The 8517-nt window shown below is 36.3% G+C and overlaps 1 pseudogene; it reads right to left on the bottom strand.

The window, feature by feature from the left end:
• Positions 1-4940: 4940 nt before the first annotated feature.
• Positions 4941-8243, bottom strand: LOC118836218 (annotated as a pseudogene).
• Positions 8244-8517: the final 274 nt, after the last annotated feature.

Here is an 8517-nt window from a genome sequence, read left to right as displayed (position 1 = left end):
ACAGGTTAGGGATTGAGGTGAAAAGAAGGGAGAAGTAGGGCCCTGAAGTTTGGAAATCCTTCCCTAAGTAATTAACATTTGGAGACAATTGACAATTAGTTGACCATTAGCTAAATGGCAAGGTCTTCTTTTGAAAGTGGAATGCAGGAGAGAGATCTCCTTTTTCTTTTCCTTAAGTGGGTCTTATCAGGTCTGATGAGTTTGAAATATGAATAGTCAGGTCTGCCTTTCCAACACGTCTAAGAAAAAAATTTGTTCAAAGATGTAGGATTGTATTTCAACACTTCAAGGATGTGTGTTTTCATTGGTGTGGTCTTGGGTTGCAGTGACTGGAAAAAAAAAAAAAACAGCTTGATGGCCAAGCTTCTAGGGATGAGCCTCTGCAAACTTAATTATGTTGATCTTTTAAATGGACACGCAGTTCATCTCTGGGCCCACAGTCAAAGCTGGTCCAACTTGGATCTTCAACGACCCAGGCTTCTACATCTTGATAGATTTTAAGAGTAAAACATAAGTAAAGGATAAGATTTATAATTTAGTTTAACATATTTATTGTTTAGTTTATTGTGTTTCTAGGAAACAATCACATGAAGACTTTAAATTCACTCTATTTTCTTATAGCTATAGTCAGATGTATTCTATGTAGAAGAACACTTTAGAAATAAGAAAATTATTTTTCTATTTATGATATAGAAAATCATCTCAAGATGAATCAGGAGCTCAGGATTGGAAATCAAGAAATCTGGAATTTTGTCCTAAATCTTTCACTAACTTGTCGTACAACAATTATTTCCCCTCTCTAGGCTTCAGTTTTGTCATCTGTAGAATGAGAGTGTTGGAAGAGATCAGGAACTCTTCATCTGGCATATGTGAAGTTGTTTTTGAACTATGTTTTGATACCTGTATTTTAATATAACTGGTTTCCTTTGTAATCCACTGTTTTTTATTCTATGCATTTGAAAACATTATTCTGAGCAGGGTTTTATGGCATGGACTGCCAAAGAAAGTCCATGACACAAGAATGATTAAGACCCTTGACTCTCCAGGGTCCTTTAGAACTAACATTCTATGGTTATATGGTTCAATTGGATTATCATTCTCCTTGGGAAAGAGCCAGTGATGATGAAAACTGCTACTAGAAGATAATTTCTTCACCACAATCCTCATCTGATTTCTCTTCATGCCGTGGAGATAATTCTGGTTTCTTGAGGGTTATGTCGATGGAGTGAAAACTCTTGACAGGTGCCACCAAATTGAATAGGCTTCAAGTAAAAGTCTACTGATGAATAACAGGTATATCATCTATATCATCTGAGGACCAGCATAGCAAAGTATGGTGGGTTTCCTCACCAGCCTGGCAGTCACAGCAAGTCTGGAAGACCTTTGACTAAGTTGTAGACAGGCTGTAATGTGTTTCAGTGAAGGGTCAACTCATACTGACTAAATCACAGATCCACCTTTAAGCATTGAGCATTAAAGAGATAATTCTCCAGAGAAAACAAAAGGTTTTAAAAGATCATTTTTTTCCATTACACAATTTAAAAGCCAAATACATCACATAACATTACAGTAAAAATTCCAACTTTTTTCTTTTATTCATGAAGTAACCCAGGAGATTACAGGGTACACTATATTAAAACATTAATGTTTTATGACACTACTAAGCCATCCTTATCACTTTATTAGGAAACAATTATGTTATTCTGTCTTTCCAAAAAGAATCAATTTCAATTTAATGAAACTTAAAAAATAATCCCGCCATGTATTTTTGGCTTTATGTCATGTTTTTTGTCTAGATAGCATATATACACATAGAAATAGAGAAAGATCACATCAGTCTGAAAACCATACAAATAGTTTAATGGTTACACAATGCGTTCTCAGAATAAACATTTTCCATTCCCATAATTATAACAGGCTTTATTAAAATCAATAGTTAGAAGTCAGTTTTTTATGCAGCTATGAATAATAGAACTAGCCAGTTTTATGATTGTAGTGCTTGCTTCTTAAAGAATTTTAAATTTGTCTTTACGGAAATTTTAAATTTGGAATGTTCATAGAAATTATACTGATAATTCACGACTAAATCATGATGGCTCAAATTAAATAATTTTAATACATTATATTTCAAGCAAAATTAAGGAATCTGTTGCTAGGTTTCTTATGTAGATATGCTAAAGAGTTTTCCCTTCTACTTGCACTAGGGCCCAAACTTATTGAACCTCTGGACTTTGTCATAAGGCACTTACTTCAATATTTCATTGGATCTCTGATTTTATCAATGTTGATATTCTCTCTAGTAGTACAGATCACACAACCTGCCTGCACCTCCTGAACCTATACAGCAATTACCCATGTCCCTGTGTGACCTTGAGGAAGTCACCTAATTTATCTGATTATATATTTTGATAACTGTATTTTCATTATCCTCATCTATAAAATGAGAAGAGTGAACTAGTTAACCTATAAGGTTCCTCCAGATGTAAATCTTGTGATCTCATGATCTTTGAATGAATTCTCCATAGAGGATCTATGTAACATCATTTAGGCCTTACTCTACAGTTGTAGGGTTTTTTGTTTTCGTTTTTTAACATTCTGTGAGTACCAATATAAGCGTGTTCCTAGTTTTTTTTCTTGCTTTTACGTGTTTGTGAAACTTTCTTTTGTAATTTTATTTTTTCTTGAATGGTATCTTTTGCAAAATTTCTTGGGCACAAGTCATTGTTATTCAATCAACAAGTATTTATGAAGTACCTACTGTATGCCAGGCATTGACACCCGGGATACAAATAAATGAATGAAACAACCCACTCACAAGGAGTTTGGTAGGGTTTTGGAGAGCAGTGTCTAGTAGCATATACAGAGTACTCATTGTCTATCCATATGTACCCAAAGGAGCCAAGAGATCTTTTTCTCCTTCCATTCTAAAGAGAGGGGGAGAACTGAAACCTCTCGAGAAGTGAAAGGCATGTGCATGTATTGAAGGTGTAGTTGAGAACAGAGAACTCCCTGCTACTTCAATGAATAAGAATGAAATCATAGCTTCAGTAATACATAGAGGCAGGGAGATTGTTTCTAGCCCTCCTTGCCACCAACCACAGGGGCCACTGTAGGCTGAGTGGTGGACAATTTCTTGGCACCATGAAGGAGAGACTCTTCTTTCCACCATGAGGGAGATATCCTGGAGAAACATCTAGGGCTGACCCCCTCCCACTCCTTACACCCTTGAAAAAATCAATCAACAAGCATCATTTAAGGGTTTACTGTGTCTGTCAGGTAGTGTGCTGAGGATAGAAGATACAAAGGAAAACAAACATAGTCCCTAACCTCAAGCAGCTCAATTTTTTTTTAATTCAATTTTAGTTTCAGTTCTAAAATAGCTCTCTTCCTTGTCCGTTCTCCAATCCTTTGAGAAAGCAAATAAAATGAAGTCCATTAAAAATATATATAGTCATGCAAAACAAATTCCTTCATTAGCCACATTCCAGAAAGAAGGAAATAGAAGAAAAAAGGAAAAGAAAATACACTTTGATTTGCTCTATGATACCATATTTCTTCATGAATCCTTTAGAATTATGGTTGGTTGTTTTGTTGACCAGAGTTTCTAAGTCTTTCTAGGATGTAATGAACAGAGTTGATTGTCTTTACAGTATTGTTGTTATCATATAAATTGTTCTGATTCTGCTTACTTCATTCTACATCAGCTCATACAAGTTGTCCCGGGTTTTTCTGAAACCTTCCCCTGCTTCATTTCCTACAGCACAGTAGTATTCCATAACAGTCATATAACTTGTTCTGCCATTAACCAATTGATGGGCATCCCCTTGGCTTCCAATTCTTTGCTGCCACAAAAAGAGCTGTTATCAATATTTTTTGTACATGTGGTTCCTTTTCCTCTTTTTTTGGTCTCTTTGGTTTTTTAAATTTCTTTGAGCATAATAGTGGTGTTGTATGCCATTCATTTCAAAGAGGACCAATGACATCACAGGGTGATGTCTTGACTGGAGCATAAATTGGGTTTAAGTGAGGCAGAGTTGCACAGTCATTAGCCTCTCTCTTTCAAGGTCACAGAAGTCCAGTGGCAGGACAAAAGTTAGGATGACTGGTGATGGCCCAGGATGCAGTGGATGACCTTGGCATCTTCGACATCTGACCAAGTTCTAAGCACTCCACAGTCAGCTGCCTTGCTGGCCATTGAAACAAATTGTTCTCATCTACCCATTCTACCAGGGGAAGTCTTCACATGCTTGGGTAGATAGCCCCCTAACTCACCAGCAGGTTTAAGGCCTGTCAGTTACCCTTAATCTGGTTTAGCCTATCTGCTGAGATGATTTTACTGGGGTGTGGACGTCGTGCATGCTACAGCTTCTTGGAGCCACAAGTGAGAGTTGGGTAGAGGTGGATATGAAAAGTCAATGAGCAGCCATGAACAGGGCTCAGCAAGCGCTTGTAGCAGAGATGCTAGTCTTCATTGAACACCTCACGCACCCCTAGTAGTGGTATTGCTAAGTCAAAGAGTATGGAGAGTTTAATACATTTGGGGGTATACTTCAAATTGCTTTCCAGAATGGTTGGATTAGTTCACTGCTCCACCAACAGTGCATAAAAAGTACCTGTTTTCCCACTATCTCTCCAGCATTTGTCATTTTCATTGCTTTGGTTGACTTAGCCAATCTGGTGGTTATGAAGTGGTACCTCAGAGCTGTTTCGGTTTGCATTTCTCTAATAGTGATTTAGAGCACCTTTTCATATGGCCATTGATAGCTTGAATTTCTTCCTCTGAAAACTGCCTGTTTATGTCTTTTGACAACTTATTAATTGAGAAATGATTCTTGACTCAGTTCCCTGTGTATCTTTTTTTTTTTGGCAAAAAGTATTTTTTTTTGACATCTGAGTAAGTGTTGACTCCTCAATACACGGCCTATAGCATTTTTTCCAACTTATTCATCAGCTTGTTGCACTGCGCCTTTCTCAGAAACAGATGCCATCCAAAAATTTTCTGATATCCTTGTTTTTGACTGTGGTGGCCTGTTGGATCAGGGCAGCTGAGCTTGAAACAAGTTCAATATCATTTCCTTCAAGAATTAACTCATTTGGGGGGTGGGGCTTGAAAAACAGCACAAGCAACACCTGGGCTCATGTGCATTCTTCAGATATATTTTTCACCTAAGAAATTTCTGATTTCAACAAGTGAGCCATTCTCTTGAATAACAACATTGATGGGGGAAGTGAGCATACATAGACCTCATCATGTAACGAAAACCCAGAGTAATGCCTTTGATCATGTTTTGTACATGACTATAGATTGTGTGCATGGTTACAAGTTCTTTTCGATTTCCCCACCACTTGTCCACCCAGAGCAATTTTTTTTCTTTCCAAGGAGACTGAGCTCAACATTGATATGGTTGAAATCCCTATGGAGGATTCCTCTGGGCCCCTTCACAATAACTGTGTGACCCTTAAGAGAGATGTCAGCATTTTCTGGGATGTCTATGGTCTGGTGGCTTAGAAAGGTCTTCGTTCTGTTAGTGAATGGGCCAAAGAGAGAACATCTTCCAGTTCCCTGTATATCTTAGAAGTAAGACCTTCAGACCTAAAACAATTCCAAAGGACTCATGATGGAAAATGCCATCCACATCCAGAGAAAGAACCATGGAATCTGATTGTAGAGCGAAGCAGACTATTTTTTGTTTTGTTTTGTTTTTTCTTTCTCATGGTTTCTCCCATTCATTATGATTCTTTTTTACAATATGACTAATGTGAAAATGTGTTTAATAGGAATGTATTCGAGCCCATATCAGATTGCAGGCTGTCTTGGGGAAGGAGAGAGGAGGGAGGGGGAGAAAATTTAAAACTTCAGGAAGTGAATGTTGAAAACTAAAAATAAATTAACTAATAATAAAAAAGTAAGACCTTCATCAGAGAAATTTTCTCTAAAGATTTCTTCTTAGTTTCCTGCTTTTCTTCTAATTTTAGCTGCATTGGTTTTATTTGTGCACAAACTTAAATTTTATATGCTCAAAATTGTTCACTTTATCTGCTATGAACCTTTCTATTTCTTCTTTGGTTGTGAATGCTTCCCTTATCCATATATAGATCTGCCAGGAGGTTTCTTCTATGTTCCTCTAATTTGCTTATGATGTCATGTCTAAATCATATATTCATTTGGAGCCCAGCTTGATATTCGGTGTGAGGTGTTGGTCTATACCTACTTTTTGCCAAACTGCATTCATGTTTTCCCAGTAGTTTTTGTCAAATACTGAATTCTTGCCCCAATACCTAGGATCTTTGAATTTATCAGACACTAGGTCAATGTGCTGAGTTTCTTCTATATATTGTGTACCTACTCTATTATACTGATAAACCTCTCTATTTTTCATGCAGTACCAATTGTTTTGAGAATTACAGATTTGTGGTATAGTTTGAGATCAGGAACTGCTGGGCTACCTTCTCAAATTTTTTTCCATTTATTCCCTTGATATTCTTGACCTCTTGTTTCTCCTGATGAACTTTATTATCATTTTTTTCCAGCTCTATAAAGTAGTCCTTTGGTAGTCTGATTGACATGGCACTGAATGCGTAAGTTAATTCAGGCAGTTTTGTTATTTTTATTATATTAACTCAACCTACCCATAAGCAATTACTATTTCTCTATTTAGATCTGCCTTTATTCTTGTAAAGAGTATTTTGTAATTGCATTGATATAGTTTCTATTTGTGTCTTGGCAGATAGACTCCCAAGTATTTTATACAGTCTCTGTAGTTATTTAAAATGGAATTTCTCTTTCTATCTCTTCCTATTGAATTTTTTTGGTGATATCTAGAAATGTAGATGATCTGTGGGGGTTTATTTTATATTCTGCAACTTTGATGAAGTTGTTAATTGTTGCAATTAGTCCTCTAAGGAAGCCATCATATCATTTGTAAAAAGCAATAGTTTTCGTAGAAATTTATCTTGACCTACAAGAAAGGAAGGGGAAAGGGGATGGGAGGGGAGTGGGGGGACAGAAGGGAAGGCTGACTGGGGAACAGGGCAACCAGAATATACGTCATCTTGGAGTGTGGGGGAGGGTAGAAATGGGGAGAAAATTTGTAATTCAAACCCTTGTGAAAATCAATGCTGAAAACTAAATATGTTAAATAAATAAATTTTTTAAAAAAGCAATAGTTTTGTTTCCTCTTTGCCTATGTTTAGTCTTTTAATTTCTTTTTCTTATTTTATTGCTATAGCTGCTACAATATTGAGTTATAATGGCGATAATGGATATCCTTACTTTAGTCCTAATCGTATTGGAAAGGCTTCTACCTTATTCTCATTACATATAATCATGGCTTTTGGTTTTAGATAGATCCTACTTATCATTTTGAGAAGAGCTCCATTTCTTCCTATGATTTAAAAAAGTATTTTTGATAGGAATGGGTGTTGTATTTTCTCAAAAACTTTTTCTGCATCTATTGAAATTATAATATTTGAATGATCTTTGTTATATATTGCTGTAATCTCCTTGTTCATATTTTATTTAAAATCCTTGCTTTAATATTCATTAGGAAAATTGGTATATAGCTTTATTTCTGTTTTGACTCTGCCTGTTTTAGTTATCAAGATCGTATTTGTGTCATAGAAGGAATTTGGTGGGACTCCTTCTGTACCAATTTTTTCAGATACTTTATGTTGTATTGGAATAAATTGTTCTTTAAATGTTTGGTAGAATTCACTTATAATCTATCTGGTCCTGGGTTTATTTTCTTTGAGAGTTTGTTTATGGCTTGTTCAGTTTTGTTTTGTTTTCTTTTTTTTTATGAAAATGATCCATTTTATTAACACTAATAATTGAACAGTACATAAATGCATTTTACAATTCAATTTCTCTTGATATGAAACCAGAATATTGTGCTTAGCATATATCTGAAATTATTTGGCAGATATACAACCGCTTTTTAAAAATTTTATACTGGATGTCTCAAAGACATCTTACACTCAGAATGTCCCAAAATGAACTAATTATCCTTCCCCCAAAACTTTTCATTTTCCTAATTTACCTGTTATTCTAGAGCAGGTGTGGGGAACCTGCAGCCCCGAGGCCACATGTGGCCCTCCAGGTCCTCAAGTGCGGCCCCTCGACCGAATCCAAATTTGTTCCATGAAGTTTGGACTCAGTCAAAGAACCGCACCTGAGGATCCAGAGGGCCAAACGCTGCCACAAGGCTGCAGGTTCTCCACCTCTGTCCAGAGGGTATCACCATTGTCTTAATCACCCAGTATTGTGATCTAGGTGTTATCCTTAGCATCTCATTCTAGCTCCCCATAACCAAATTGTCACCAATTTCTTTAGTTTCTACCTCCAAAACATAGGTTATGTTATGGAGCATAGGCTTCCTTTTCCTTTTTGACACTAAATTTGACACCTACTGGTATAGATGAGACTCCATAAAAGCACGCATAGACTATTGCAGGAGCCTGCTGGATGTTTTTCCTGACCCAAGTCTTTACTCACTTTATTTTTTTTTTGTATTTTTA

This window comes from Trichosurus vulpecula, chromosome 1 (assembly GCF_011100635.1).
Source record: "Trichosurus vulpecula isolate mTriVul1 chromosome 1, mTriVul1.pri, whole genome shotgun sequence".
Classification (NCBI taxonomy): Eukaryota; Metazoa; Chordata; class Mammalia; order Diprotodontia; family Phalangeridae; genus Trichosurus; species Trichosurus vulpecula.
Note: the sequence above shows the minus strand (reverse complement) of the source record. Positions and strands in the feature narration are given on the sequence as shown.